The sequence below is a fragment of the Lissotriton helveticus genome, chromosome 12 (assembly GCF_964261635.1).
Source record: "Lissotriton helveticus chromosome 12, aLisHel1.1, whole genome shotgun sequence".
NCBI classification, from domain to species: Eukaryota; Metazoa; Chordata; class Amphibia; order Caudata; family Salamandridae; genus Lissotriton; species Lissotriton helveticus.
In genome coordinates this window covers 130,903,750-130,916,422 of record NC_136073.1, presented here as the reverse complement: position 1 = coordinate 130,916,422, position 12,673 = coordinate 130,903,750, and the positions used below count along the sequence as shown (strand labels likewise).

At 47.5% G+C, this 12,673-nt stretch overlaps 1 non-coding gene across 1 annotated transcript in view; it reads left to right on the top strand.

Moving 5' to 3' along the window:
- TRNAS-AGA (transfer RNA serine (anticodon AGA)) overlaps nt 1-61 on the top strand; it is an 82-nt gene extending 21 nt beyond the window's left edge. The window contains exon 1 of the tRNA in view: nt 1-61. This exon is cut by the window's left edge and continues 21 nt beyond it. This is a non-coding gene — a tRNA (tRNA-Ser).
- The last annotated feature ends 12,612 nt before the right edge of the window (nt 62-12,673 follow it).

The window sequence follows — 12,673 nt, the reverse complement described above, 5'->3', positions numbered from 1 at the left end:
AGGGGATGGACTAGAAATCCATTGGGGTCTCCCCACGCAGGTTCGAATCCTGCCAACAACGAGAAACTTTTTAACATAGGCTACAATTTCAGAAGCTAACCTTTAGAATTTCTTCCATGTCAGTTTTATAAATAGGTGGCTTATTTTGGTGTCACTATTGCCCTTTCACATATTCATTATCGCTACCCCTTTCATATCTTTGCTATAACTCTCGTCCTACATTAGCGCTGGTGCAAACACTTCAAATTATTATACCCTGGCTCTCTCAGTCATACCATTCATGCACTTGAAACTTACTTTACCAATAAAAGAAGCAAATAGAAAAATAAAACAAAAGTGCTTGCTGGATTAGGCAACACACTTCATAAAACTGCATTTTCTTTTCTATTCTCCCCGTGTTACAAGCTTAACTGCTCCCTGTGTAATTTCTCTTAGCCTGCTGTCCCAGGAAGAGAATTTTATCTACAGGCTCTTTCCGTGTTTTTTTCCTAGTCTTTCTTTCCTTTTTCTTAGATTTGTAACTGTTCCTTTACGTGCTCTATTTAGGCGCCATTAATCTCATTTGAGCTCTGTAGGAAGGTAGATCCCTGACTATGGTTGCCCCCAACTTTTTGCCTGGTGTTTTGCTGGTTTTCTGACTTAGTTGACCTGGGACCCTGCTATTCAGGGCCCCAGGCCTACTGCTCTCTCTGTAAAATGGATTCCATGTACCTTAGGTACATATCTAAATTGGATACTGAGTCACCTTATCAGTCCCTGTACAGTGTACCTTAGGTACCCAGGGCATAGGTGTACCCAGGGCCTACCAGGGGCTGCAGCATGTATTATGCCACCCCTGGCCGGCCATCCAAATCTGACACAACTGGCTGCTTGACAGCTGGGGCAAGGTGGTGTAATCACCCTTTGCTTTAGATATAGTATACCTATATCTAACCCTAAAATGGACACACAGATCTCCTATCAGTCACTCCTATGGCAGGCCTTAACAATCCTGAAGGCAGAGTGCTTGGAATCGTGTGAGATGGTGCTCTGGCATGAGCTGAGCCTGTCTGCGGCTTTCGGGATCTATCCCTTAGCCGTTTCCATGATATCGCATACCATATACTCTTAAGTGCATTATAATCCTCGCGGTTATATGCCAACTCTGGTATCGCTTTATCAAAACATGTCGAGTAAGGTGTCATACGAATTGGAATACTAACCCCTCGCCAATTCTGGCGACGGGGTTAGCATTCCACCCTTCTAGAGGGACACGACATGTATGTAACCCCTAACCCCGGTTAAAGTCAAACAGAGCCTCAGCTCCACAAAATGGATGCTGCCACCGAGACACAAGTCTGCCCTCCTGCTGCTGGGAGTCCTCCCAGAGCAGGAGATAAGGACAAAGGGTTTCCTGCCAGGGGCGGTGCCAGCACCGTCCCAGACAGGGTTTTGTGTATTGTAGGTAGGCAGGGCTTTAGAGGAAGGTGACTGCACGTGGCACCCCGGTGCTCACTGTGCATAGGCTGGCTGGAACCAGTTCCAGGGTCACTCCAGACCCTGTGCTGGGGAAAAGCCCGCCAAGGAAGTGGGTGTAACCACCCCCCTCCTAGTCCCACCCCTAGGGCAGGACTTAGTCGCGTGCCAGCCCCTTTTTACAGGATAAAGGTAGGAACTGGCCCCCTTCCAAATCAGATCATCTTTGAATCCTGAAACTACTTTCCACGAAAGGAACTCAAGACTTCTTCCTAAGATTTCTCCCTTGTGACTAAGGAGTAGTCACCCTGCATCCGCAGGCACCATCTTAAGAACACTGCGGTCTGCTGCAAGTCTCTCCTCCGGATCAAGACTGCCCAGCTCGACGAGAAACGGCTTCCCTGGCACCTCTGACCTCTACCTACATCATCAGTCACGCTGAGATTCGTGGGTGTGACGAGACCTCGAGGGACCGGCCATCTTCAAGAACACTAACTTTAGCGTTACTTGCTTCCATAGACTTTGTCCCGCATCCCGCGTGAGAGTGCACACTCTGCACCCGAGTCCCCTAGGCCTCCTAGAAGTAATCTAACGATTCCCTAGTCAAGTCCTAGCGATTCCAAAGCCTATTAGTACTGTACTTACCTGCTAGTAATTTCGCATTCCACTTTTAGAGTATATGGTTTTTCGTGCCCCTCGGGCATTTGTGTATACTGTGCTAACTTAAGTATTTTCGTAAGAGTTTTGTTGTGTGCCTAGCACCCTGTCCTCATAAAGAGTACAGGGTTGTTGTGATTCTAATAAATACACTGTTTATTTTCATAACACTTGTGTGGTGTCCTTTCACTGGGTGTTCAAGGGGTAATGTGATGGTAAAACAGCTGGCTTAACACGCCCTCTAGAGTCTTAGCCTTAGACTGCTCGTATCCATGCTACTAGGATAGCTGGTCTATAAGGTTGACTTACAACCAATCATCAATAAGGGTTGTTTGGACTGATATATAGTGATCACTAGAATAGTGAGCACTGCACATCAGGCCAACTTCTCACATTGGTGAGCAGCGGTTGGGATTTGAGCTTGCTGTTGTTTTACCACACATGCCCTAAGAATATCTTGTGAAAGATCACATAAGTACTAAAGGTACATATAACTTAGCTTAGAATACTCTGAGTTCTACTGAACCAGCTGTTGTAGCTCCTAGGGCCTAGCACACCCTAAACTACAACTCTAGCAAGGGATCAGTAGGCAAACATATAGTGTAGGTAAGTGCACCACTTACACCTCACTAGAAAAGCATGTCTACCCAGGGAGAATCTACTGAGACTCCCCTGGTCAGTGTTGACCCTCCACAGGTCACTTCAAGATATGCAGCTCTCAGTTTCCAGGAGATGAGACAAATCTGTGTCTCCAGAAAACTGAAGCAGGGGTCTAACCCCACCATTCCCTTTCTGATAGGTCTCTTAGAGACATATGATGCCAGAAAGCTTTCTCAGTTACATGAGAACATGCCAGCCTTAGAGGGAACCTCTGGGGATCCAGATCTCCCCAACATTGCTACTGCAGTTGAGGAGGAGGATCAAGAGGAACTCTCTGGGGATGAGGTAGACAAAGGTCTTGAGGTAGTCAGAAGGCTAACTAGGGCCAACTTAGACCTACTTGGGGAAGGATCTGGGGGACCCCCAGTACTGACCCTAATGAGGCCTAACCTTGGAGTTAGGAGAGATAGATCTCCTTCTAGGGACTCCATTAGATCTCTGCACTCTAATGCCTCTTCTCAGGGGAGAAGGAACTCTCCCCAGAGGAGATTGACTTCCCCTCAGAGAAGAGAGCATGAAGCAAGGATGAGACAAGCTAAACTGAGGATTGAAAGGGAAGAACTTGCCCTGGCCAAGGAAAAGCTTGCATTTGCTAGAGAGCAGCAGATGAGTGGGTTAGCTCCCACTGGTGGCAGCAATCTCCCAAGAGATAGAGAGAAGGGTTTAGATACTAAACACCTGACTAAGATAGTGCCCCCCTTTAAACAAGGGGATGACATCCAGAAATGGATGGCTGCTTTGGAGAGGGCCTGCACTGTGCAGTGCATTCCCCAGAGTCAGTGGGCAGCTATACTGTGGCTCTCCTTTGATGGTAAAGGTAGAGATAAGCTCCTCACTACAAGAGTGGAGGATGCTAATGATTACCAGGTCCTGAAAATGCACTGGTTGATGGGTTTGGCTTAACCACTGAGCAGTACAGGTTGCTGTTCAGAGACACCCAGAAAACTCAGTCTCAGGACTGGCCTGACTTTGTTGATTGTGCCACTAAGGCTTTGGAAGGCTGGCTACTGGGTAGCAAGGTTACTGACTTCACAGGATTGTATAATCTTATTATGAGAGAGCAAGTCTTAAATAATTGTCAGAACCAGTTATTACACCAGCACCTGGTAGACTCTGATCTGACCTCTCCACAAGAATTGGGTAAGAGGGCAGACAAATGGGTCAGAACCAGGATTAGGCCCAAGAACCAAGGTGGTGACCAGAAAAAGGAATCAACCAAGCCTCAAGAGAAGGGTGGGAATAAATCTACAGATCAAACCACATCAGGTCCCCAAAAATCCTCTGAGGGGGGTGGGTCCCAGAATCCTTCCAACAACCAGAAGAAACCTTATTGTTATCCCTGTAAACAGGTGGGTCATTTAAAAACTGACAGCAGTTGCCCAAAGAATAACAATAAGGAAAACATACCCCCAAGTAACATTCCCAAACCTCCTGTTACTACTAGTAGTAATCCCCCAGGTGGTGGGAGTGCCCCCAAGAATTTGGATGCATTTACTTTGGGAGTTCCTGGCCTAACCAGGTCCCCTGACTTAGATACTCTTGTCTGTGAGACTGGCATGGGGTTTGCCAACTTCACAACTTGTCCCAACACTTTGGGCAAGTACAGACAGGAGCCCCTCATCAATGGTATAAAAGTTGAGGCCTATAGAGATACAGGGGCTAGCATCACTATGGTGACTGAGAGTCTAGTCCCCTCAAGGCAACTTTTACCTGGTGCCACATACCAGGTGACCAATATTGATGGAGTACAGAGAGATCATCCCATGGCAGTGGTCAATCTCAGCTGGGGAGGTGTCACTGGCCACAAGAGAGTGGCAGTGTCACCAAACTTGCCTGTAGATTGCCTACTGGGGAATGATTTAGAGCTCTCAGCCTGGGCTGAAGTTGAGCAAGAAACCCATTCTAAAATGGTAAATACCCATGGTAAGGTTAGTGGGGCAGTGATAGCCACAGCCCCAGTCCAAGATGTCCTCCCTGAACAGGTCAGGAGGGTTGTGCCAGTCACAACCCAATCTCAGACAACTTCCTTCCCAGAACAGGTTGTCAAGGCTGTCATGGTAACAGCCCACACCCAAACTGAGCCCCCTCCTGAAAAGGTCGGGAGAGTTGTGATGGCCACAGCTCAAACTCAGACAGATGATAGTGTTGTGAAGCCTGAAACTATGGATCACTCAACTCAGACAGAGAGCATTGAGGAGGAAGAGAAATCTCCCTCCCACCAGACTTTAGGAAAAGATCAGCCTCCTCAGGGAACTGATCTGACCCCTTGTGAAGAAACTGCCACAGAGGTAGTCAGGCCTAGCCTGGCAGAACCCCTGATGTCAGTGGACCCTTCCAAGATGGGACCCAGTCTGGAGCAGGTAACCTGCCCCTCTCTACCCTGCCTCAGTCAGCCCAGGGCTGTAGAGGTCAGGGAGGCCAGTGGTGGACCCCAAAGGGCCCCCTGTCCAAAAGAATTCCCCAATCAGCAGATTAAGGGCACTGAAGCTAGTAGTCCTAGCCAAGTGAAAATAAAACCAACTCCTGAGGGATCCCCCTTAAATTTAGTTAGGGACCTCCCACAGATGGACACTGTTGGGCACAGCCAAACCTGGGACCTGAGGGACCCAAACCTGACCTGTCCCTCCAGTAAGCCAAACAGAGGGACCCAACCTCCAGCTGTAGGTAGCCAGAGGTTGACCCTGAGAGCCCAAAACAACTCAGTCTTGGAAAGAAAGGCCTCTATGGTGGAAAATGATTGGAGGAAGCTGAGCCCAAAATTAGTGGAGCCTCACTTCAGTACTCCATTTCAGCACCAGCCTTTTACTTTGCCAAAACACACCACAGGTAGAGATTCCCTATGGTGGAGACCCTCAGACACCCTTAGGGTGAGGGATTACTTAGTGGACCATGAGATAGGGGGTAACCATGCCAGTGCGGGTACTTCCTTATATGGCCACTCAGGCAATATAGGCTTACCTGGCAAGGCTAGCCTTATCTCCTTTCGTTTGGGGGGGGGTTATGTAGGAAGGTAGATCCCTGACTATGGTTGCCCCCAACTTTTTGCCTGGTGTTTTGCTGGTTTTCTGACTTAGTTGACCTGGGGCCCTGCTATTCAGGGCCCCAGGCCTACTGCTCTCTCTGTAAAATGGATTCCATGTACCTTAGGTACATATCTAAATTGGATACTGAGTCACCTTATCAGTCCCTGTACAGTGTACCTTAGGTACCCAGGGCATAGGTGTACCCAGGGCCTACCAGGGGCTGCAGCATGTATTATGCCACCCCTGGCTGGCCATCCAAATCTGACACAACTGGCTGCTTGACAGCTGGGGCAAGGTGGTGTAATCACCCTTTGCTTTAGATATAGTATACCTATATCTAACCCTAAAATGGACACACAGATCTCCTATCAGTCACTCCTATGGCAGGCCTTAACAATCCTGAAGGCAGAGTGCTTGGAATCGTGTGAGATGGTGCTCTGGCATGAGCTGAGCCTGTCTGCGGCTTTCGGGATCTATCCCTTAGCCGTTTCCATGATATCGCATACCATATACTCTTAAGTGCATTATAATCCTCGCGGTTATATGCCAACTCTGGTATTGCTTTATCAAAACATGTCGAGTAAGGTGTCATACGAATTGGAATACTAACCCCTCGCCAATTCTGGCGACGGGGTTAGCATTCCACCCTTCTAGAGGGACACGACATGTATGTAACCCCTAACCCCGGTTAAAGTCAAACAGAGCCTCAGCTCCACAAAATGGATGCTGCCACCGAGACACAAGTCTGCCCTCCTGCTGCTGGGAGTCCTCCCAGAGCAGGAGATAAGGACAAAGGGTTTCCTGCCAGGGGCGGTGCCAGCACCGTCCCAGACAGGGTTTTGTGTATTGTAGGTAGGCAGGGCTTTAGAGGAAGGTGACTGCACGTGGCACCCCGGTGCTCACTGTGCATAGGCTGGCTGGAACCAGTTCCAGGGTCACTCCAGACCCTGTGCTGGGGAAAAGCCCGCCAAGGAAGTAGGTGTAACCACCCCCCTCCTAGTCCCACCCCTAGGGCAGGACTTAGTCGCGTGCCAGCCCCTTTTTACAGGATAAAGGTAGGAACTGGCCCCCTTCCAAATCAGATCATCTTTGAATCCTGAAACTACTTTCCACGAAAGGAACTCAAGACTTCTTCCTAAGATTTCTCCCTTGTGACTAAGGAGTAGTCACCCTGCATCCGCAGGCACCATCTTAAGAACACTGCGGTCTGCTGCAAGTCTCTCCTCCGGATCAAGACTGCCCAGCTCGACGAGAACCGGCTTCCCTGGCACCTCTGACCTCTACCTACATCATCAGTCACGCTGAGATTCGTGGGTGTGACGAGACCTCGAGGGACCGGCCATCTTCAAGACTGCATGACTTCTGCACAGCAAGCCCGCCGAGTAATTTCCTGATGAGTGCTTTGGGGTCCGAGAAGCCCCGACCCTGAGCAGCTCCAGCACCGAAGAGTAGCCCCCCAGCATCTCCACGATCGGCGTGGGGCCCTTCTGCTTTTTGCTGCTCACCGCGTTGTTTGGCTACTAGCCCGCTGGCTTGTGGCCTCCTGAACGACGCCCGACGACATCACTGCTGCTAGTCTGGTTGCTCCAGACTGGCCCTTGCTCCCTTCCAGAAGAGGAGCACTCCGGACCCTCCTGGTCCACTCAAGACGCCATTTTTAGTCCACCGCATGGGCTTGAATTAGCCAAGGCTTGTTGCCCAATCCTGGGTAACTTCGATGCCGACAGCTTCATCCATCGTGGGACAGCTCGCCTCTCCATCCTGGTCGCCGACAACACCTCCTGGTCCGTGAGATCTGCAGAGCCAGCGTCGCCCACTCACCTAGTCGAGGTGACTTCGCCCGGTGCCATCCTGGTGCCCACTTTATCACTGGCTAGTGATACAAGAACTTGGTCCCCTCTGCTTTCAGGTTTTCTTCTTCCTTGATCCAGGCTTGGATCCATCGAACTTTTCTTCACTGGTCGCCTGCCAGCAACTTCCTTCTTCCAGGCTCCTGGTCCGGCAACGAGATTCCCGACGTCTTTTCAGACCTATGCAGCTGCAGCCCCTGGGCTAGGTAACTTCGGCACTTCGGTGTCCCAGCATAGCCTCACTATCCTAGTGTCAGGATCCACTGTCGTTTTCTTCCTACCAGGTCGGGTTCGCCCGTGAACACTAACTTTAGCGTTACTAGCTTCCATAGACTTTGTCCCGCATCCCGCGTGAGAGTGCACACTCTGCACCCGAGTCCCCTAGGCCTCCTAGAAGTAATCTAACGATTCCCTAGTCAAGTCCTAGCGATTCCAAAGCCTATTAGTACTGTACTTACCTGCTAGTAATTTCGCATTCCACTTTTAGAGTATATGGTTTTTCGTGCCCCTCGGGCATTTGTGTATACTGTGCTAACTTAAGTATTTTCGTAAGAGTTTTGTTGTGTGCCTAGCACCCTGTCCTCATAAAGAGTACAGGGTTGTTGTGATTCTAATAAATACACTGTTTATTTTCATAACACTTGTGTGGTGTCCTTTCACTGGGTGTTCAAGGGGTAATGTGATGGTAAAACAGCTGGCTTAACACGCCCTCTAGAGTCTTAGCCTTAGACTGCTCGTATCCATGCTACTAGGATAGCTGGTCTATAAGGTTGACTTACAACCAATCATCAATAAGGGTTGTTTGGACTGATATATAGTGATCACTAGAATAGTGAGCACTGCACATCAGGCCAACTTCTCACATTGGTGAGCAGCGGTTGGGATTTGAGCTTGCTGTTGTTTTACCACACATGCCCTAAGAATATCTTGTGAAAGATCACATAAGTACTAAAGGTACATATAACTTAGCTTAGAATACTCTGAGTTCTACTGAACCAGCTGTTGTAGCTCCTAGGGCCTAGCACACCCTAAACTACAACTCTAGCAAGGGATCAGTAGGCAAACATATAGTGTAGGTAAGTGCACCACTTACACCTCACTAGAAAAGCATGTCTACCCAGGGAGAATCTACTGAGACTCCCCTGGTCAGTGTTGACCCTCCACAGGTCACTTCAAGATATGCAGCTCTCAGTTTCCAGGAGATGAGACACATCTGTGTCTCCAGAAAACTGAAGCAGGGGTCTAACCCCACCATTCCCTTTCTGATAGGTCTCTTAGAGACATATGATGCCAGAAAGCTTTCTCAGTTACATGAGAACATGCCAGCCTTAGAGGGAACCTCTGGGGATCCAGATCTCCCCAACATTGCTACTGCAGTTGAGGAGGAGGATCAAGAGGAACTCTCTGGGGATGAGGTAGACAAAGGTCTTGAGGTAGTCAGAAGGCTAACTAGGGCCAACTTAGACCTACTTGGGGAAGGATCTGGGGGACCCCCAGTACTGACCCTAATGAGGCCTAACCTTGGAGTTAGGAGAGATAGATCTCCTTCTAGGGACTCCATTAGATCTCTGCACTCTAATGCCTCTTCTCAGGGGAGAAGGAACTCTCCCCAGAGGAGATTGACTTCCCCTCAGAGAAGAGAGCATGAAGCAAGGATGAGACAAGCTAAACTGAGGATTGAAAGGGAAGAACTTGCCCTGGCCAAGGAAAAGCTTGCATTTGCTAGAGAGCAGCAGATGAGTGGGTTAGCTCCCACTGGTGGCAGCAATCTCCCAAGAGATAGAGAGAAGGGTTTAGATACTAAACACCTGACTAAGATAGTGCCCCCCTTTAAACAAGGGGATGACATCCAGAAATGGATGGCTGCTTTGGAGAGGGCCTGCACTGTGCAGTGCATTCCCCAGAGTCAGTGGGCAGCTATACTGTGGCTCTCCTTTGATGGTAAAGGTAGAGATAAGCTCCTCACTACAAGAGTGGAGGATGCTAATGATTACCAGGTCCTGAAAAATGCACTGGTTGATGGGTTTGGCTTAACCACTGAGCAGTACAGGTTGCTGTTCAGAGACACCCAGAAAACTCAGTCTCAGGACTGGTCTGACTTTGTTGATTGTGCCACTAAGGCTTTGGAAGGCTGGCTACTGGGTAGCAAGGTTACTGACTTCACAGGATTGTATAATCTTATTATGAGAGAGCAAGTCTTAAATAATTGTCAGAACCAGTTATTACACCAGCACCTGGTAGACTCTGATCTGACCTCTCCACAAGAATTGGGTAAGAGGGCAGACAAATGGGTCAGAACCAGGATTAGGCCCAAGAACCAAGGTGGTGACCAGAAAAAGGAATCAACCAAGCCTCAAGAGAAGGGTGGGAATAAATCTACAGATCAAACCACATCAGGGCCCCAAAACTCCTCTGAGGGGGGTGGGTCCCAGAATCCTTCCAACAACCAGAAGAAACCTTATTGTTATCCCTGTAAACAGGTGGGTCATTTAAAAACTGACAGCAGTTGCCCAAAGAATAACAATAAGGGCCAACTTCTCACAAGCTCCTTGTACCTGCTGCTGTTTTCTCCACACCTCATACTGCCTTTTCCCTCTTTCTCTCTTTCTCTGAGGTTGGTGGCTACTTTCCAAAGCTTCTGATGCCCCAATGTTCCTTCATCTTGTTGTCAGACGTGAATTGGAAAAGCAACCAAATTAACAAGCCTTTACCACTCATATATGGCAGAGGTTTATACTTTAATTGAGCTAAGAAAAGCGTGTTGTGGGGCCCCTACGAGCCATGGTGCTTGCTTCATCATAATTAGGCATGCAGTCATTAGCCACAGCTCTGATCATGGGTCACTGAGGTCAGTTTCAATAATTCCTCAAAAACCTAACCATGCAGTCCCCCCTAACTGTGTAGTTATCTTGCTTTACTGCTGTTTGTGTGATTAGCTGGGAGGAGCTCACGGCAGCATCCTCCCTATAAAAGTGTAGATGGACCGCTCCTTAACTCTTTCTTGCTTCACATACAGATGGCTTGAGGAGGTACAGGGGAGATGCAGGTCTACTAGACAGTATAGAAGATCTGCGCCAGGTGTGTTTCTCTGCATTGGTATCCCATCACAGGCCCACAAGTGTATGTGTGATCTTTGACTCCTGGCAGTTCACAAGCAGGCGGCCAGTAAACAGTTTCAGCCTATCAACCACTGAGGAGACAAAGCCTTTGTATAAGGAATGAGGAAGCAATTAACACATTCAGCCTATCACAGGAGTTCCCTAAGTGTACCGAATTATAAATTCTCCATGTCACTGTATGTTATTGAGCCCAAGTAGCTCGCCGTGATCGTATAGCGGTTAGTACTCTGCGTTGTGGCCGCAGCAACCTCGGTTCGGATCCGAGGCACGGCATTGTGGTTGGCAATGTCACTGCAGTTGGGTTTTTCTTTTACAGAATTACAAAATGTACCAGTTGTTTTTGTAAAATGTCTATTAAAAACAGATCCTTTAAAATATTTAAACGATCTAACGACAAATTATTTTAACACACATGATTATAAGATGTAGCTATATTGTACCTACTGACATAAATTATCGTTCTTGAACCTATTTGCGGTGGGGGAATGGAGCTCTCCCCCATGCCAATCAGAATGCAGATGAATGCAGTTGCAGTTGAGTGACCTGTATTGTGGCTGTCTAGAGGGAATGCACAAATGTAGCTGTCTCGCAGCCCAATCCAGACGTCAATTGGAGACAGGTTTTCAGGCAAATAGAGCAGTAAGTGCAGAGAAATGCTCACTCTCTAAAAATGGCATTTATAAAGTAGTAAAGTTAAATCCAACCTCACCAGTAAATAGGTTTTATCAATAAATAAATAAAGCTTCTCCTCTCTGATATGGAATTACCCCCCAAAAAGTATAAGGGAATACCCAATGCTAACCTACGAGAGGGGCAGACCTCACAGTAGTGAAAAATGTAATAGACTGTTTTGTACTACCAGGACATGCAAACTACCACAGTACATGTCTTACCTTTTACTTACATAGCATGATGCCCCTAGGACTACCTAGGGCCTACCTTTTGGTTAATTATATGTAATAAAATTGGAGTTTAAGGCTTGGCAAGTAGTTTTAAATGGCAAGTCGAAGTGGCAGTACACTGCAGCACAGGCACTGCAGTAGCAGGCTTGAGACAGGTTTGAAATGATACTTTTTTGGGCGGCACAATCAGTTCCTGGGTATATGGTATACCACTTTACAAGGGGCTTTCAAGTCAATGAAATCTGTCAGTCAGGTATACTCCAATTACACACATGATTTGGGAAGAAGCACGTTCACTTCAGCACTGATTAGTAGCAATAAAGTGATCAGAGTCCTAAGGCCAACAAAAAGATACAGCAAAATGCGTAGGTGAAAAGCAATAAGGTAGGGTTGAGGCCACCTTAAGAATGCAAGGTCTAACAAAAACAAACTAAGGATAACATGAGTAAAACATCAGGTTTCTCTACGGCATTTGGTGAGACAAGTGTGCCTTCTTTTATCTTCCATAAATGCAATCTTTCCCTGACCCCTTTATTATATAGCTCTTCAAGTAAAAAAGATAAAGCACTTACAAAGGAGCCTCAAATACTCAAAGATGGTAGACTTCTGTAATATGGGCCATAGACTAAAAGCAGCACGAAAACAGAGTGCAATAGGGTCCCAAAAACTTGAGTGCCACATGAGAGTATGCATGAAAACCTATCCTTTTCCAACCTAGAGATATACTCGTGCAATTTTTGTTTTTAGGAGAGAATGTGCCTGCTGAAAAATACATTATTTTAAAAAAGTGCATTGCAGAATACCAGGAATTTGCTGTGGGACACCTTGAAAACTTTCATACAGATTATTTGCACTAAACTTACAGTCAGTTGTTGTGGCCGAGTTGGACTATAAATCCATTGGGGTCTCCCCGCGCAGGTTCGAATCCTGCCAACAACGAGAAACTTTTTAACATCGGCTACAATTTCAGAAGTTAACCTTTAGAATTTCTTCCATGTCAGTTTTAT